Below are 16,596 nucleotides of genomic sequence, written 5' to 3' on the forward strand. Positions count from 1 at the left end.
CCTGTTCTGAACAGTCATTTTTTGCCTTTTACTTGTCAAACTTAGTGGTTGAACCTGGTTGTACTATATGTTGGTAGAGTGTTGGTTTCTGTTTTATCTTTCTCTTCAGAGTTGGTACACTGTTTGTCCCTTCCCTCCTTACAAATGTGTCTTAGCTTAGCCTGTTTACCATCTGTACCTGAGGATTTAAATAGCTTAGTGAACTGGGGGAGAGTGCAGTGTGAGTGTGGTGTGCTCTCACAGCCAGCATTCTGGAAATTCTGCAGCTCAATCACAGTAATTTACTCCCTCTTTCTAAAAATGATTCAGTACATTTTAAAAATAGAGTTAGTTTTTTTTTTTTTTTTTTTAAATTCCAAACAGGAAAGAGCTTGCTTTCTGTAATGGTACTTGCATTCTTTGTCTCAAAAAACCCTGTACATTTCATATATTTCAAATATGTACAATGTCTGAAAGGTTTATGCACTGATACTGAATATAAAGCACCCATGTGCCTTTCAGAAAACCACTGTAAGTCCCCAGAAAACTGAACCACTGTAATTTACTGACTGATGCCTGGGTGGTGTTGACAGCTGCCCAGTAGATGTACTGACAATATCCTTTTGCTGTTGCCTCCTACCATGGAACCTTTGCTCACCCTCCTGGACTCAAGGTGGGAAATGCCTCCATGCCACCCACTCCAGGTGCTTGCTTGGAGAGAACAAGAGTTCCTGGACCTGGCAGTTCAGTGTTTTCTCAGTAAGTTGCTGTTTTACTTGTTCACTTCTGCCCCAGGCTGATGTACCAGCTGACATCCCTTTATGCCATGGGGGGAGCTGCTCACCCAAGAGACCTCTTTTTCTGGAGGGCAGATGCCCAGGTCTCTTTACCTGATACCTCACTTTCTAAGTGGTTTTCTTCCTCCATAACATGTAATGTGCAATTTGGGTGAGACCAAAGTTAAAATAACTATCAGGAAGTTGAATGTTTCAGTTTTGCTTTTGTTTCCAGCCTTCCAAAGTGCTGCTTTATTAAATAAAACAAGGAGCAGCTTGAAGTAGAAGAAAACCTACACAAGCTGTTTTTCCTGTGTGCAACATAAATTCTTTTTAAGGGACAAATAAACCACTGAGGACTAAAAGCCTTAGATGGTTTTGCTACATGTTAAAAGTGACCTTGGTTACAGATGACTTAAATGGTCAGTGGTGATATGTAAATAATTACAGGAGCATCATTTATGGATGCTGTAAATCATGGGGCAGCATTTGTTTTAAAGGAAGTGGGGGCAAAAAAAGTTTTGCCTACTTATTTTCTTCCTTGTCTATTCCCCTTGCTTACACTAGCTTTTTTTTTTTACTTTTTTTTTTTGTCACTTAACTGCATGCAAAGTCAGAGTGAATGAGAGACAGATAAGAGATGACAGAGAATGTGTTCAAAACCAAATTATGCAGTAATCTGATAGTGGCAGTAAAGATGTTACCAAACCAGAAATAATGCTGTAAGTCATCATCTTTTCTCTGTAATTTCAACCTCTGCTAAATACCTAATAAATACTAGAAGGATATGAACTGGGTGAAAATATGGAAAAAATAAAAATAGTTTTAGGGTTTGACAACTTGTTTAAATTGATGTGCCATTTCATCATTTAACTCCATGATTTAATTAATTGACTAAACTGCTCCATTATAACAGATATCACTAAATTGACTATTACTTTCCTGCCCATATGTGCTTACTTTTATTGAAGATGTTGCTGTACAAACCAACGTGATCCTAAGTAAAAACATAATTATGTCTACTGAATTTTTTTTCTGGGGGAGCAAAAAAAAAAGCTTTCTTGATATGACTTCCCATTCCCCCATCCAAAAAAAAGTTGCATAACTCACGTTTGTTAAACTTGTATTTGCATCCTGACATTTGGACTTGCGGGCAGGAGAAATTCTACAGCCATTAATGACATAGAGTAATTTTTTTAACAGTGTTCCCCTGTATTTCTCCTTTTTCTGAAGCTGTGTGTTGTGGGTCAGCTGACAGGAAGGGTTGGGGACATGAGAGGTGATAACTGCCTGTAAGTTTAATTTTCAGATAAATAATGGGTATTTTAATTCTTAGAGTGGCATAGGAGAGAGAACCTGCTGGTTGCATCATGATGCTTCTGGCTTCTAGATGTTACACTATTTGAAAATTGGCTTACTGTAGAATTTGCTCATGTTTTCCTAAGAAAATAATTGTCATTGGGATGCCATATCACTGTGAATGGGAGGGGAACACTGCTGCACATCCTCTTGAGTAACGCACACTGTGCTCTTGCTGCAGCCGAGACAGGTAAGAGTTCCTCACACCTGTCCTATAGCCTGAAACACTGGGTTTAGCTCATCCTGCTCTTCCCACAACACTGCTCCAGCACCACTTGAAAGTCATTCACTCAGTAAGACAGTTTATGGCAAATGTTACAGTAAAAGCTGGAAGTACAGGATCTAGTTACTGCCCAACTTAGGCACTTCTTCCTGTGGAAATCAACAGGAGTCAAGAACCAAGATATCTCTGTAGATTGAAGGCAGGTCTGGGAGGTCTGTGCCCACCTCCACGCAGGATATGCAGTGCTGGCACAGTGGCTCTGTGTCACCCTCCTGTCACAAGAGGGTTGTGCTGGCTGATGCTCTCACCCCTGAAATTCTGCCCTCCTGCAGAAAGATGCAGTTACACCTTTACACTCCCTGCTCCCACATGCAGTTTCTCCAGATTATGACTCTTTGTTATGGTGCCTGACACTGCCACTCTGTTCCCTGCAACCAGATGGAATAATAGGAACTGGGAGTCCTGGCAGCATCCCCCCTTCTGTCTCACCCACAGCTGCATGGTGTGTGCTGTGAGACTGGTGCACAGGAACAGCAGGAGCAGGCTTTCCCTGTCATTCCTACCGCTTCCAAGTGATGTGTGTAGCTCCAGTAAAAGAGGTTTTTGTGATGAAACTGAAAACTAATACCAGATTAAACTCTACTTACTTATGTGCTGTGGTCATTCCCATACAAATACAAGCCACTGTAGGAATGTGACAGGAATTGTTGAAATTCTTTTACTGTGCAGAATACTTTTTAAAAGTGAATTTATATGCTGTATGGGGTTTTGTTGTACTACTGTGCTATTTTGTGTTTAATTTTTGGGCAATGTGGCTTGCCTCTTTAAGATCACTTTGTGCTACTATATTGTATATTTGAGACAAAGAGCAGTCTGTGGGATATTTTGGTCTTGAACCTGTTGAGTAAAAAAGACCCTGCTTGTCTAAGCACCAAGAAATGTCAAACAGAGGTTTTGAGGAAGCACCATTACCTTGAGAAATGCAAGATTAGTGTCTGTATGAGAGTGGATACAACAGGATTTCTTCAGCGAGAGATTAAATCTTTCACTGAATATTGACACTTCTGCCTCCCACCCAGCTCAGCATGTTACATTTTGCACTGCATTGCAAAGTCTGTGGAACAGGGAATATTTCTTACTGTGTTGGTGCACTGCATTGTACAATGGACCCCAGTCTCGTTTGGATCCTCTCTTGAGCCTTTTTGTTTCATCATCCAGAAGCGAATTACTCATATTGAATTTGCAACGCAAATGTGACAGCACTCTGCCAGTCACACAGAGCGTAAGAATAGAAAATTGTTCAAGGGTCCAAATATAATTCACTAATTTTCTACTCAAGAATTAATTATTTCAAACATACATTTCAAAAGATAGCTTATGCATAGTTGCAGCTGAAGTTTGGGGAAGCCAAAGTAGATCCACATCTGTAGAATCAAGCTGATCTATGAAGATGTTTTAGAAAATACTGCTAAGAATACTTCTAAAAACCACCACAATAATTAGAGAAACACAATACTATTAATGACACAATGAAGTGTTAGGATTTATATTTTTCAGAATTTTATATATATTTTTTTATTTTATTTTATATTTTTCAGAATTAGAATTTGAAATTTGAATTTGAAAATTAAGCAGTAAAAGCTGCAAATACATTCCTAGATTCCTTGCAATGAAAAGATATTATTTTAATATGTCATTAGGAAAGTACCTAGAAATCAACTTCTAATGTACTATATTGATAATCTAATAATGTATTATAATAAAACTTTTATATTGATAAGTTGGAGTTATATTAAGTGGCATCTCTTGTTTTTGAAACAACATATTTGGTTAAAATAATCCTTTAGGGTAGTTTTGTTGAGTCTGGATTGACACAAGGAATTCATTTTGATAGGCAATATCTTTGCATGGATCAGAGCTTCTGTGAAAAAAGTTTCATATTAACTGTAGCAACTTGCTTAAAGTCTTGCATTTGGATTTCACAAGCATGTTAAGTTCTCAGGAGAACCCAACAAACCTCTAGATTAATGTTCTACTAAATTATGAATGTGTAAGAAAATTTGGTATTGAATGACATGCACTGTGAAGAAAAGAAGATGGTGTTTTTGGACCCTAGGGAGATGGAAATCCCTGCTATTTTATGTGTTCTTTTAAAAAATCTGGGATTCATCAGTGCAAGTAACAGTGGTTTCTTTGTTAATGATCTACCCTCTTAATAAAATGACTCTTTATTAAAATTATGAAATACTTCATCCCAATGCCTTTTCTGTAATAGAAAGTGTATCCGGTGTCGATAATATGAAAGATTCCTAAATTTAAAACTCTCTTATGATGCTTATGTTCATTATAGATAGAATGCCTTCTCTTTCGAACTTGTTATACGAACCTAACATTAACAGTCTCTAGAAGAATCACTTGGAAGGTGTGGTGTTGAAACTGTGAATCCCGTGTAAGAGAACTTGCTTTAGAACCAATACACTATCAGATTTAATTGCCTGACTGATGATGAAGCTATTTTTTATTTATTTTTTTTTTTTTGTCTCTCCTGCTGCTTCACCGATTTCCAGCCCACGGAAGCCCTTGAGTCCTCCTAAGAGGAGTGCTCCATCGCTGGGCTCAGCTATGCCATTCCCCTTTCCAAAGTCCATCACCTATGTTTGGTTTGGCAACTCAGGCAGGCCAGCTGTAAGACGCCAGGACATGATTTCAGTGACAATAAGAAAAGTCTAGCTCCGCTTCCAGAAAACGCTGTGTGGAGCAGCACTGTCCCTGGAGCGTTCGGGGTTCCTTCCATCCTTTCAGCAGCTGGCGGGTGGGTACACAGCGAGCTGCCCTGCTCCTGGCACCTTTTAGAGCGTCCCTCTAGGGGTGAGAGGCTGCTCGGGCTCCGAGGGTGTGCGAATACAAAGAGTGTGAGCCCTGAAACAGAACCGAGCGCGATGTTTTATCGCAGACACAGCGCGGAGGAGCCACCCCCCCCGGAAACATGGCGGCGGCGCCGCTTCCTGCGCGCAGAGATGGCGGCGGGCGCCGGTTCCTGCCTGAGGCGGGCGGCACCGCGGGGACGGCGGGTTTCCGAGCGCCGCCGAGGTGTTCGGCGGGGAGGATGGACAGCGCTTGCGGGTACTGCGGGAGCGACACCCGCAACCTCTGCCGTGGCGCGGGCAGGGCGGGCTGTGACGGGAGCTCCGCCCCGGTGCTGCGCAAAAGGGGCGGCTGCGGGGCTGAGAGAGGGCGGCGGGGAAAGGCGGCGGCTCGGCCCCTGCTCGCGCCGCACCCCGGAGTTTCGAACAGTCATTCTGACCAGTGCTTCCAGGCTGACTTCAGCAGAATTAGCGGCAATTTCATGTCGTTTCCCCCGTGTATTTCTGCGAAAGGAAAGCAGGCGGAGCGGTGAACTTGGCGCTTGTGCAGTCGGAGAAACAGAGTTCATTGCAACTCCCAGGGTTTCTGTGGCGTTTGAGTTTCTTTACGCGAATGTGGGCGTTGAAATGAGTAATTTGTGATATTTACGAATATGTTAAATTTAAAATAAAAAAAAAAACAAAAAAACAAACAGAAGCCGGGGGCCCTGCAGAGCGGGTGATCCTGGTCTCAGTTCCTGCACTGCAAAACCAACACCCACAGTCCTGAACACACCGAAATTTCGGTTCAGTTTTACACAACAGCCCCACACAAGTCTCTCGGTACCTCCTCGGTGGGGCCACATGGCAGGAATGTCCTTTAGACCGGGGAGTGTGCTTTCCTGGGTGAAAAGGACGGTTCTGGGTGGCAGATACGAAGGTTTGGAGCTGATCTCTGCGGCTGCTTATTCTGCACATCATGTAAGGATGTATTTTTGAATAAATTGTATTTTAATTGTGTCTCTCGTTCCTTACAAAAGTGCTGCCTGGGGCTGGGAGCACACAGCACACACAACCAGTTTTAAGCTGTGTGTGCTCTAGCAGGAAGGAATTATCGTGGTGATGATTTCATTTCCCAGCAATGCCATTATTACCTTGGCTGGTAGCTTGAAAAACTGCTCTCCTAAGATATTTATCATCTTTTACATGTTATATGGAAGAATGGGGCAAGGTGGTTGTTAATAGCTTATCTGGTTTTGAGACATGAAACAACTGTGTAAAATTCTTTCAAACTCCATCATTCCTTAAAGACAGCAGATTTTAGAGTAATGGCATGTTCTCAGAATAGATTTGAAGGGCAGGATGTTGCCCTTCTGTTTTCTGTCACAAAATGCCACCTGCCATGCCAAGAGGGATCTGCTGTTCCACTGATGATATTTCAAACCTGACAAAGCACCTGACTGTGGAAGGAAAAATACTTTTATCGTGTCCATCTTTAAGATTCAGTGTGAGAGGCAGTCCCTTTAGCATTCTGAAATGTCATTTGCTGTGTCTGCACTAAGGTCAGTTCATCTACCAAAGAATTCTATGGCTAAATAAAAATAATGCCACATCCTAGCTTGCAAAATGGTACAAAAAATTGGGTTTTTTGTCTTATATGGACCTTAGGCCCAGTTAAACTCCTGGCTAGAAGCTGTTTCAACTTGCAGGAGTATTTAAGGCATATTTTGTCTCTATTGAAAATACTGTTCCTTTGGACCTGACTTTAAAATCCAGGATATTGTCAAAACAAGACAAACATGGACCTCTGGAGATCATCTAGTCCAGTCCTTTCCAACCTTAACTATTCTGTGGTTCTATGAACTTTCTGTTGGTTTGCTGTGTGAAAGGCCAGAGTTGTGGTATGTCCCTCTTGTGGAAAACTTGCTTCTGCTGCCTGGAGTTGACCTGGAATCCTGAGAAAGGAAGAACAACTGTGTGTTGGCAACTGGGTTAGCCCTGCAAGTCTGAAACAGCAAGGAGCAGTGCAGGAGCCTGGCTGCTGTGGCTGCTGCTGCTGCTGGAAGAATTCCTCTGTGGGGTGGAGCTCAGGAGGTCACAGATTGGAGAGATTATTCTTCAAAATAAAAGGCTTAATGATAAAACTGGTCTTTTGCCATATTTTCATGAAATGTGTTAGCACTAATGTAGCAGCAGTGTGGGCTGCAGTGTGGAACCTCCAGCACTAAAAATCCATGGAGAGAATTTCAGAAAAATCTTTAATTTTTTTTATTAGAATCAGCATGAATGTATGATTCAATAAATATATTTTATATACATTTAACGGCAGAAACTTTACATTCCATCTTCAAACTGCTGAAATAGAACTTCTGTTTTAAAATCTTTTTTACAAGCCAGAAAAATAATCTGCCACAGTGTCTGTGTGGTCATGCAAATGGTCTAAGTTACAGATTTATTTCATCATGATGTAAAAATACTGATTTGAAGGAAGCAATTGCTCTGCACTCTGACCAGTGTAGCAAAATATCCTTAAATGGAGTGTAAGGCCATACCAATTTTGTGTATGTATATATTTATATGTAGCTATATATAATAAATCCACATAGAAAAGACAGGGAGGTCCCTTTTTAAGGTGGACAGGGAGAAGACGCGTAAGTACTTCATGATTAATCTAGTTTATTCCTTTTGAAGAATTTTACATCCTAAGTTTTAAGCATGGGTGCACTTTATATTTTGTATTTCTCTAGTCTCTCCTCTATTCTTGAAGGGAAAGTAGCATGAAAATTAATAAGCATTGACTTTTCCATTCTTTTTTGAAACCTGTGTTAGTGAACTAATAGAGGCACTCAGAGAGCACTTGAATTGCCCACTTCTCTCTCCCTTCTCCCTAACTCCAAGGATTAATTCTTACTCTGTGAATACTTTTCTGATTATCTCCTGTGAGATGTGGATATTTTGGCACCCACCTTGCAAGGCAGAAGATGAAAACAGCTGAATATCAACTATTTCATTGTCTGTTTTAAAGAGGCTTATGTGAAGTTAGAGGGAGATGAGTTTTGTTCTATTAACAGCAGCTGCTCCTTTTTTCTGTGCCGAAAAGTTGATCAAATTAGGCCAGTTTAGTGCCACCGTTTCCTTCTGAGGTCTTGATAAGACTGAAGAAGGAAAACACTCCAACCTTGTTGCCATCCTTTCCTGATTATGATCAAGCTTGAGAAAATATCTGTATCCTGATTTATCTTTTTTTTAGCAAGCACACAAACCCCCACATAAATCATTCAAATGTGGATCTGGTATTTACAAAAGAGCACTGATAAATGGGCCACGGTGGACACGTCAAGAGGGTCTAATCCTCGGTGGTCTGTCCTCCCCCTTTGCAGGAGGGTCTGTCCCACAGCCCACGTCTGGGTCTGTGCTGGCAAACCCCACGTTCTTACCCTGAGTGGAGGGTGACTGGCATTGCTCTCCCGGGGGGGACAGTGACTGCTGGCAGAGGGATGGGGCACCCAGTAACGTCTCACACTGAGCCAGCCCAGCCCTTGGCTGCCCTTGGTATAAACAGCGTCAAGAGCTGTTGTGTTTTGGAACAAATGAACCTCAGTAAGCCAAGCTTTGGAAACAAAGATTTTCTTCATACAAATGGCTTGCAGATGGGAGTGATACAGAAAACGGGGCAGAACAATGCCACTGCTTAATAGGCTTTCTTTCAAAAGGTATTTTTGGGAGATGTTCTTCCTAGATAGCAGATTTTGAGGGTTGGACTTTTGAGGTGAATGCTGAGGGAAGCTGAGAAAATGTTTATCAAGGACACAAGGAAAACACTCTCTAGGTGCTGAACTGTTCCCACTTCTATTTATTTTGCATGTTTTCAACTGGAAAGTATTCCTGCTGTGTGTGTTTGTATCTTCCCTCCAAAGTAAAACCAAATGTGCAATGGTTGTCCTGAAGGGAAATATCTTAGTATTTTTATTTTTCTTTCTAAATTCATTTACAAAACAATGTAAATGGATGTGCGTTTATAGTTGGACGGGAGAAATTCCTGGGTCCTCCCCTCTTTTTTTATATCACTTAAGTGTAAGTTTTTCATTACTCATCACTTGTAATATAATAAGCATGATATGCTGTACACTGTGGTAGAATGTGAGGGAGAACAGTCCATAAAATGTCCCTGTCCACGATGGTGTTTAGCCTGCCCGTGACTGTGGTTTGATCTCGGGTGGGTGGTCACAAACAGCAGCTTTGGACAGGCTTGTGCATCATCAGGATTCAAAGGCTGCTTCCAGGAGGGTGTCACCAATGCTGCAGGGATGGTAAACTGCGATGAAATGCAGTGACCTTTGCATGTCAGGCCATTTTTGGCTGAAGTCCGTAGTGTGTTGCTTCGCCTTTACATCTCTCTGTTAGTCTCTTAATTGGCTGAAGTTTCGCTGTATCTCACACACAGATATGGGAATGGCTTTTAGCACAGTTGCCTTCTGTTTCAGTTCTTTTGAAACAGTCATCTCTTTGCTGCAGCTTGGTAAGTCCATAAAGAAGAGGTGAGCTCTGGCCATGATTAGTGCTGGCAGCGTGTCGTGACCAGACTTGGGAACCACACAGACTTATCTTTTTATGCACGAATTCTATTTCACAGTAGGCTTGAGATGCTCCAAGCGGTGCATTTTTCAGGATAATTAATTCCACATGCATGTGGTGAGTTAAGTCCCCTGGCCTTTGTGCCTTAATAGCATCTCCTGTGCCTCTGGAGCTGCTGGTGTCCCCTGACCTCCCGCCCCAGGCCCAGGGAGCGCCGTGCTGCTTGTACAGTGAGATGCTCTGACCTTGCACTGAGCAGCGAGATGGAGCTCAGAGGCAGAGTTCAAGCACAACAGGTCACTCAGGTCACTCTTCCCAGCGAGGGGAAGGGATTGCTTACCTGTTTCTCAAATTCTCACACAACATCACTGTTTGGATCTTAATGTTTGCTTCCCAAAAGTTACAATTTGGGCACTCCCAAAGCTGACAGATCCCCAGATTAACCTGCTGCTGTGAACTAATTTAAGGAGGGATGTATCAATTATGATTCTGAACTGTGTGTTTTTCCAACAACCCTGTCAAGTTTAGTTACCTTGCTCAGGGCTGGAGGGCTGTGAAGGGGGTGGAGGAGTGTGGAATATCAGCCTGGGGGTGGAGATGCTGTTTGTACAGTTTTCCACTTTGAGTAGGTTAACTTGGGGATTTGTCAGTTTGGTCCATGCTGTTTCTGAGCTTATTTTCTCTTCTGATCTAACCTTGGAATTGGAAGAATGCAAGTGTTTTGAATAGAAACATAAGCAGATTTGGGAAGAGTGGGACAGAAAGGAAAGATATTAATTCAATGTAGGCAGGGCAGAGTGTTTCAAAGCCCTGGTTCAGTTGTTTCCTGGACTAGACAAGCACAAGGCAAAGAAACTTCTGCTCCCTTCTGCTAAGATTTTTTTGGGTCAGGCTCTAGCTGAGCATCTCTTGTACAGCTGAGCTCTACTGCTGTGACCAGTAGGACTGGCCATGGTCACTTAAACAAAATGGTAAGGAGAGGATGTATCAATAGCTAATTCATTAGTGATGGTTTTTTATTTGTTTGAGGTTTTATATTTATTCTATTTATCCTGATCAAAAGTGGGATTGATGGCAAGTGGAGGCATGCATATGATCAAGGACTTGCCAGGATTGTTCATTCTACTCCTGCCTGGGAGGGATGTACCCTGGTGTGCAGTTGTTCAGTGAGATGCATTTCCAGCACCACTTCTATGTTACAGAGGCTGCCCCTTCTCCACTTCCTGTCTTTATTTGCTGGTCTCTCAAGCTCTATTTTTAGAGGTGACACTGCCCATGCTGTACCATATCTCTTCTTCCATGGGACAAGTCAAGCCTCGTGAATTCTTTCCAACCCCTCAAGGAATAAGCAGCAGTATTTAGAGCCTTGACTCCCAGGAAGACCATATGGACAGGTTGCAATTGTGACTGCACTTAACTACAGCAAGGAGTAAGTACTACAGACTCCTCTGCCTTACAGAAGCCATGATCTGTTCTTCCTTTCTCATTTCAGATCCCTGCCTTCACTCTACTCTTGGCTAGGGAGTTGAACTGTTGGGACTCCTCTGCTCTCTAACACTGCAGCCTCAGCAGAGCAGACCTGGCTGAGAAGCTGTGGTCACAACACAGCTGTGTCCTCCTGTGGCACATCACAAGCTCCAGAGCTGGTCCTGCTCTTCAGGAACTCGTGTTGGTTCTTTAGCCCATCACAAGTAACTGTGAAGAGGATACTTCTGAACGCGTGTATGTGCATATCCAGGAGAGGTGGCTAAGGCACCGCCCGTGGCACAATCTCTTCAATGTTGCATAGTTTTAGTCCAGTAAAAGTCAGTGTTTGGGGACTAGGTGTCAAGCAAGATACACTGGAGCCCTGGCCCCAGTTCTGCTATCACTGGAAGTCATGCCCTGTTGATCTCTGCAGGGTTATGACAGGGCAATGCTGACTTAAGCAATTATCAGGTGTCCACTGTAATTGTGACCGTGAGGGTGTCATCACTGCAAGGTTGATTCAGGCTTGAACCTGGAGCTGTAATTTAGTGCCCAAATTCTGTGGTGTATTTAACCCAGGCCAACTGGCTCAGCTGGTCTGCAGCCTCAAGCCTGATTCATGGTTTTGTCACACAGGTAACCCAGCAGTGCCTCAGTGTCACCAAGTGCCTGGATAAGGCAGACACGTCTTCCCACAGATCCTCTGGGGAAGGGGATTTGCTACAGTGCTAACAGTCCTGGGACCAGCTTCCCAAAAGCCTTAACAGCAAAACTTCCTGCAAGCTCTACGCCCCTGAGACTTGGCAGCTCCAGGCAGCCCTACCTGTCCCTGCCAAGCTTGACTCACCTGCCACAGCAGTGACACACTCGCAGCCTGAGCACGTAGTTAATGACAGTACCTCATGCCCCAGTTCCCTGGATAGGTGAGGAGGGTGTCCTTGTTTGGCTTGAGCTACTTATGCAATTCAAGTGGCAAGTCTATAAATAAAAGCTAATTTCAGACCAGACTGATGGCTTATTTATGCTGGTGTTGTCCCCTTCCCAGAAAAACATGGATGATTTTATACTGGAAGTGCTGACATGTTTGACCCTCAGGCTGGGAACAGCATTTGTATCCTCTTGCTGGAACTGCTGCTCTCAGGAGACTGCTGAGGTCCCTCTCCCATGTGCTTTTTGTGGCAGCACTAAGCAGAGCCTGTGAGCCCCAGCAGCAATGCTTTGAGTGCTGCAGGGATTGTTAAGCCAACATGAAGCAATCCTTGCCTTTCCCCAAAGTGGCAACATCCCCTTGTGCTGAATCTGTTCCATCTGTTCACTCTCTCTGTGCATGGTCTGGGTCAAACCATGGCTGACCCATCTCCAGCACTGCTGGGAGCCAGCCCTGTCCCAGGGTGGGCTTCAGCACTCTCTCTGTGATAGAGCCAGGAGCAGGAATATCACAAACATAAGACTCCCTTATAATTTCTACTCAGAAACCTGGCAGTAAAGTGCATGAGGACTTCAGCTTGGGTTTGCTAAACTTGATGGTCTTATTATTTAATACGGTCTCATAATTCCTGCTGCCTTGCACCATACCTGTTACCACTGTCTGCCTTGAATGCCAGGAGCAATGTGGCATGCAAACAAACCTCTCCTATTGCTTTTCCTTTCCCTTTCCCTTCTCTGCTGGTCTTTGCCAGGATCCTCATTTGGCAATTTAACCAGTAATTTCCTCTGCTAGGGACTGAAGACATCCTTCTCCTTGTAGCCTGACATGTGGTTTGTGTCTTTTCCCATGTTACAGCAGCAGGCAGCATGATGGTGGGACAATGTGGTAGGGTGAGTGAGGGAAAAGATGAACAAGGAAGGCTGTAGAACCTGCAAACAAAAGGGTCATAATTCCAGTGCATGGGATGCCCACTGCAAGGGAGCTCACAGGTTGGGAGTCCTCACCTGGTTCAGCCTGTGCTTTCCACTATTAAGCTACCTCCAGTACCCCTAGCCTGGGCTGTGCACTTCAATGGTCCTGCAGGGTGGGATCACCCAAGGGCTGCTCATCCCAGCAGTTCTCAGAGGAGAATGTCTCATCCAGTGCAAACACCTGCAGGCAGAGCCTGGAGTAGCTCCGAGTGGATGCTCTGTGCAAAATGTGCAGCAGCTCCTTACACCTCGCCTGGTTCACTGCAGCTCATTTCCTGTGGGGCCCTTTGCTACACACCACGGGAGAAGGAGACTGGGAATACAAGAACCTGATTTCCAATAAACAGCTGCTGTGTAGCTGGATCACTGTAAAACATGGAGCCCTAGAGGGATAATAGCCCCAAAGACTGCGTTCTCTCTGACTTATGCTGCTTTACTTTTACAGAGCACGGTCAAAAAAGCCCTTATTGGCTACCCTCACATTCCCCTGGAGTCCTCCTCATGCTTGGCTGTGAAAGCACTTCCTTGGTAGCTGTTACCCTGCCTGCTTAGGGGGAATGGTTTTAGTCCTGTATTTTGCTCTGCATTTCCCAAGACACTGATCTGTGCCAGGCCCTTCAAAGGCTGCAGAGCTGAGGAGCTGAGCCCCACAGGAGTGAACATTCAGGTGGTAAACGAGAGGAGATGAATCCAGAAAAGTACAATAGACTTGAATGAAGTGAGAGGCTTGTGTAGGTTCATTTAAGCAAGAGATGTGTAACTGCCCTTAAGAAATAATTGTTAAGGAGAAAGAGAGAAGGGAATGGGAAGACTTAAAGAACCTGAAATAATTTAAGATGCTAAAATTAATGAGTTTCTGCTTTGGTGCCCATCCTAGCACCCTGAAGAACAATCCTGTATCTCAATTTTCTATTTAACTACTAATGTACTGTCTCCATAAAAATGATGGAAATCTAATGAAGTAGGAGCAGCACAAGATGCCCCTTCCATCCACCTCTTTTTGAGAAGAAGATAGGAGTGTGTGAGTGCTTCCAAGCAGGGAGTGGATTAGATACTTCCCTTGCTGAGCTCTGTGGGATGCTGCAGCAGGGCAGGACGTGCTGCCTGCAGTCACCCAGACAGGAGATGAACAATGTCCATGTGGGAGGCAATGACCCAGACCTGCAGCTACACTGGGGGGCTTTTGGTAGCAGAGGTCCATGTTGTGTTACCCACTGCTGCCAGTAGCAAGGTTTTGGAGTAAAGAATGGGGTATTGAAAGAGATTGTCTGTCTTTGGCACAGGGATAAGAACTATGTTTTATTAAGTAATGGTAGTACAGTACAAAAATATGATTCTATACAATCTGTGAAAAATATGGCACCTTTGAAAATAGCTTTTTCTCCTTTCATATGTTCCTTTCTTTTTAAAAATATGCATTCTAAATGTTTCTAACCTTTTTTCCACCAGCATTAGGAAACCAAGGTCTTTAAATCACAGTCAAGATAAAGGGCAATCAACAGTGTAATTTGAATTGTCTTTGATTTGCTTTAAAATTAAAGATCTTAGAAGGGGCAAAAGAATAAGAAAAAACTTCCGGAAAAGTCTGAGGAAAACAAAACAAAAAATGTTCCTGTTTAGAGGCTGTGAGAATATTCAGCATTTGAAATTGTTTGATGCTTTTAGGAGCAAAGTCCCCCAGCCCTGACCAGCAAAGGCCTCTAGGACAGGAGAATTAGGGCAGTACCAGAGCCACGGAGCAGCTGTTCACAGGCAGCTGGTGCTTGGCCAGGGTCAAGGCCAAGCCCTGCAATCTGCAGCAGCCCACATGCTCTCTGCTCTGCCCTGGACCCTGTTCAGCTCCTCTCTGATTTCCATGGTACCATGATCCCAGATGGAAAGCCACTTTAATCAGGAATTAAAGTGGGAAAAACTCTTCTACCTGATCAAAAAATAGTTTATCCAGCTTTTTTTTTTATTTATTCTCAACAGTTATATTTATGTCTAAGGAAAAAGAATTCCTGCTCATGAAGTGATAAACCTCCAGCAACATCTGGAAATAATATTATTTGGGATACAGCTCTCTTTTTCCAAAGAATCCAACTGAATTAGGACCTGATTTTGTCTCTTTACTGCCAGATCAAACCTCTGTTTTATTCAGAGGTTTTTCTTCTGAGCCTTGTTCTTAAGAAGAGATAATAATTGCAAAGTTAAATTCCATCAATATTCCTGGAAGCTACCCTGCATTCTAACTAATAAATATAATTGCTGGCACTATCCAAGCAGCCTACTTTGAAGATGAGATAGGTTATCAAAGTGAGTTCTTTTGCAATACAGAGACTAAACACAACCTAGTACAAACAGAGAAAAATGTTTGATTTTGAAAACTGCACAGACTTGCCAGGGAGTCCTAGGACAGTCTAAAGTCTTGCCTATGGTGAAACTCTCTGGCAGGACATCCCTGGGGCAGTTATCTCAGCACAGTCACACCTTTACCAAGATCCCTGCGTGTTTCCTGTTGGGATGTGAGTGCTGCTGGCTGTCACTGCGCAGGCAGCCCTGGAGCTGGAAGATGGCTCAAATGGAAACTGGCTGCTTAAGAAGAGAAAATAATGCTGGGTGTGGTGGGCGTCAAATGTGCCCAGTGTTTGGCAGAGCTGAACTGGAAGCAAAGGCAGGCTGGTAAGCCTTCTTATTTTAGTCCCTAAACTCCCTGGGCTCTACTAGCAGCTGAAGTGCTTCTGTATGGGCAGGAAACATAAGCATCTTTCTGATGATTTTGAGTCCCTAATTGCCATCCTCTGGCCTTACTCCGTGCCAAGAAGTGGCACTGGAGCTCTAGTGAAGCAGCAACTGTGAGTGTAACTGCATCTGCAACAGTAGGTGTAGGATGAACACAGGATTCTTCAGTCTTGAGCTGGAGCAGAGTGAAGTGAGGTGGAAATGTCTTCCTTCTCCTTGCTCTGCTCTTGCCCTCGGGATGTAGGATCAAAACTCGGTTGGGTGGGAGGATGGTGCATGGGATTTCTTAACCTACAGGCAACTCCTTAGGGCAGCTGCAGTCAGGAAGGAAACCCACAGCACTGCAGCTGGCTGTGCCCTGGGAGCCACCCTGGGTAGCCAGGGGAGACTGAAGGTGTGTGAACCACGGCCAGATTGCCCGACTCCAAAGTGCGAGATCTGGGCATCCAGGCAGGACCTTCTTTTTTCCCAAAGGACAGCAATTTGCAGTCATTCACCTGCGTGAGGAAGGAGCCGTGGTGCACGGGCTGCCAAGACTCTGCCCTGCTGCCGGGCAGGAGAGGAAATTCCCTGGATTTGCCTTTCATCTCAGACAAGGACACGCCGTTTGAAGCGATCGCGCAAACCGCAGCTGGCACGGCCGGCCGGCGCGCACGCCGGGAGAGTTCAATAATTCAACAAGCAAACCCAGAGCCAGCAGCAGACTTGGGCTCCGGCCAAGGCTCGGGACGTTGTCCTAGCATCAAAAAACGCC

The sequence above is a fragment of the Manacus vitellinus genome, unplaced genomic scaffold (assembly GCF_001715985.3).
Source record: "Manacus vitellinus isolate BGI_N305 unplaced genomic scaffold, ASM171598v3 scaffold_51_pilon, whole genome shotgun sequence".
In the NCBI taxonomy this organism is placed as follows: domain Eukaryota; kingdom Metazoa; phylum Chordata; class Aves; order Passeriformes; family Pipridae; genus Manacus; species Manacus vitellinus.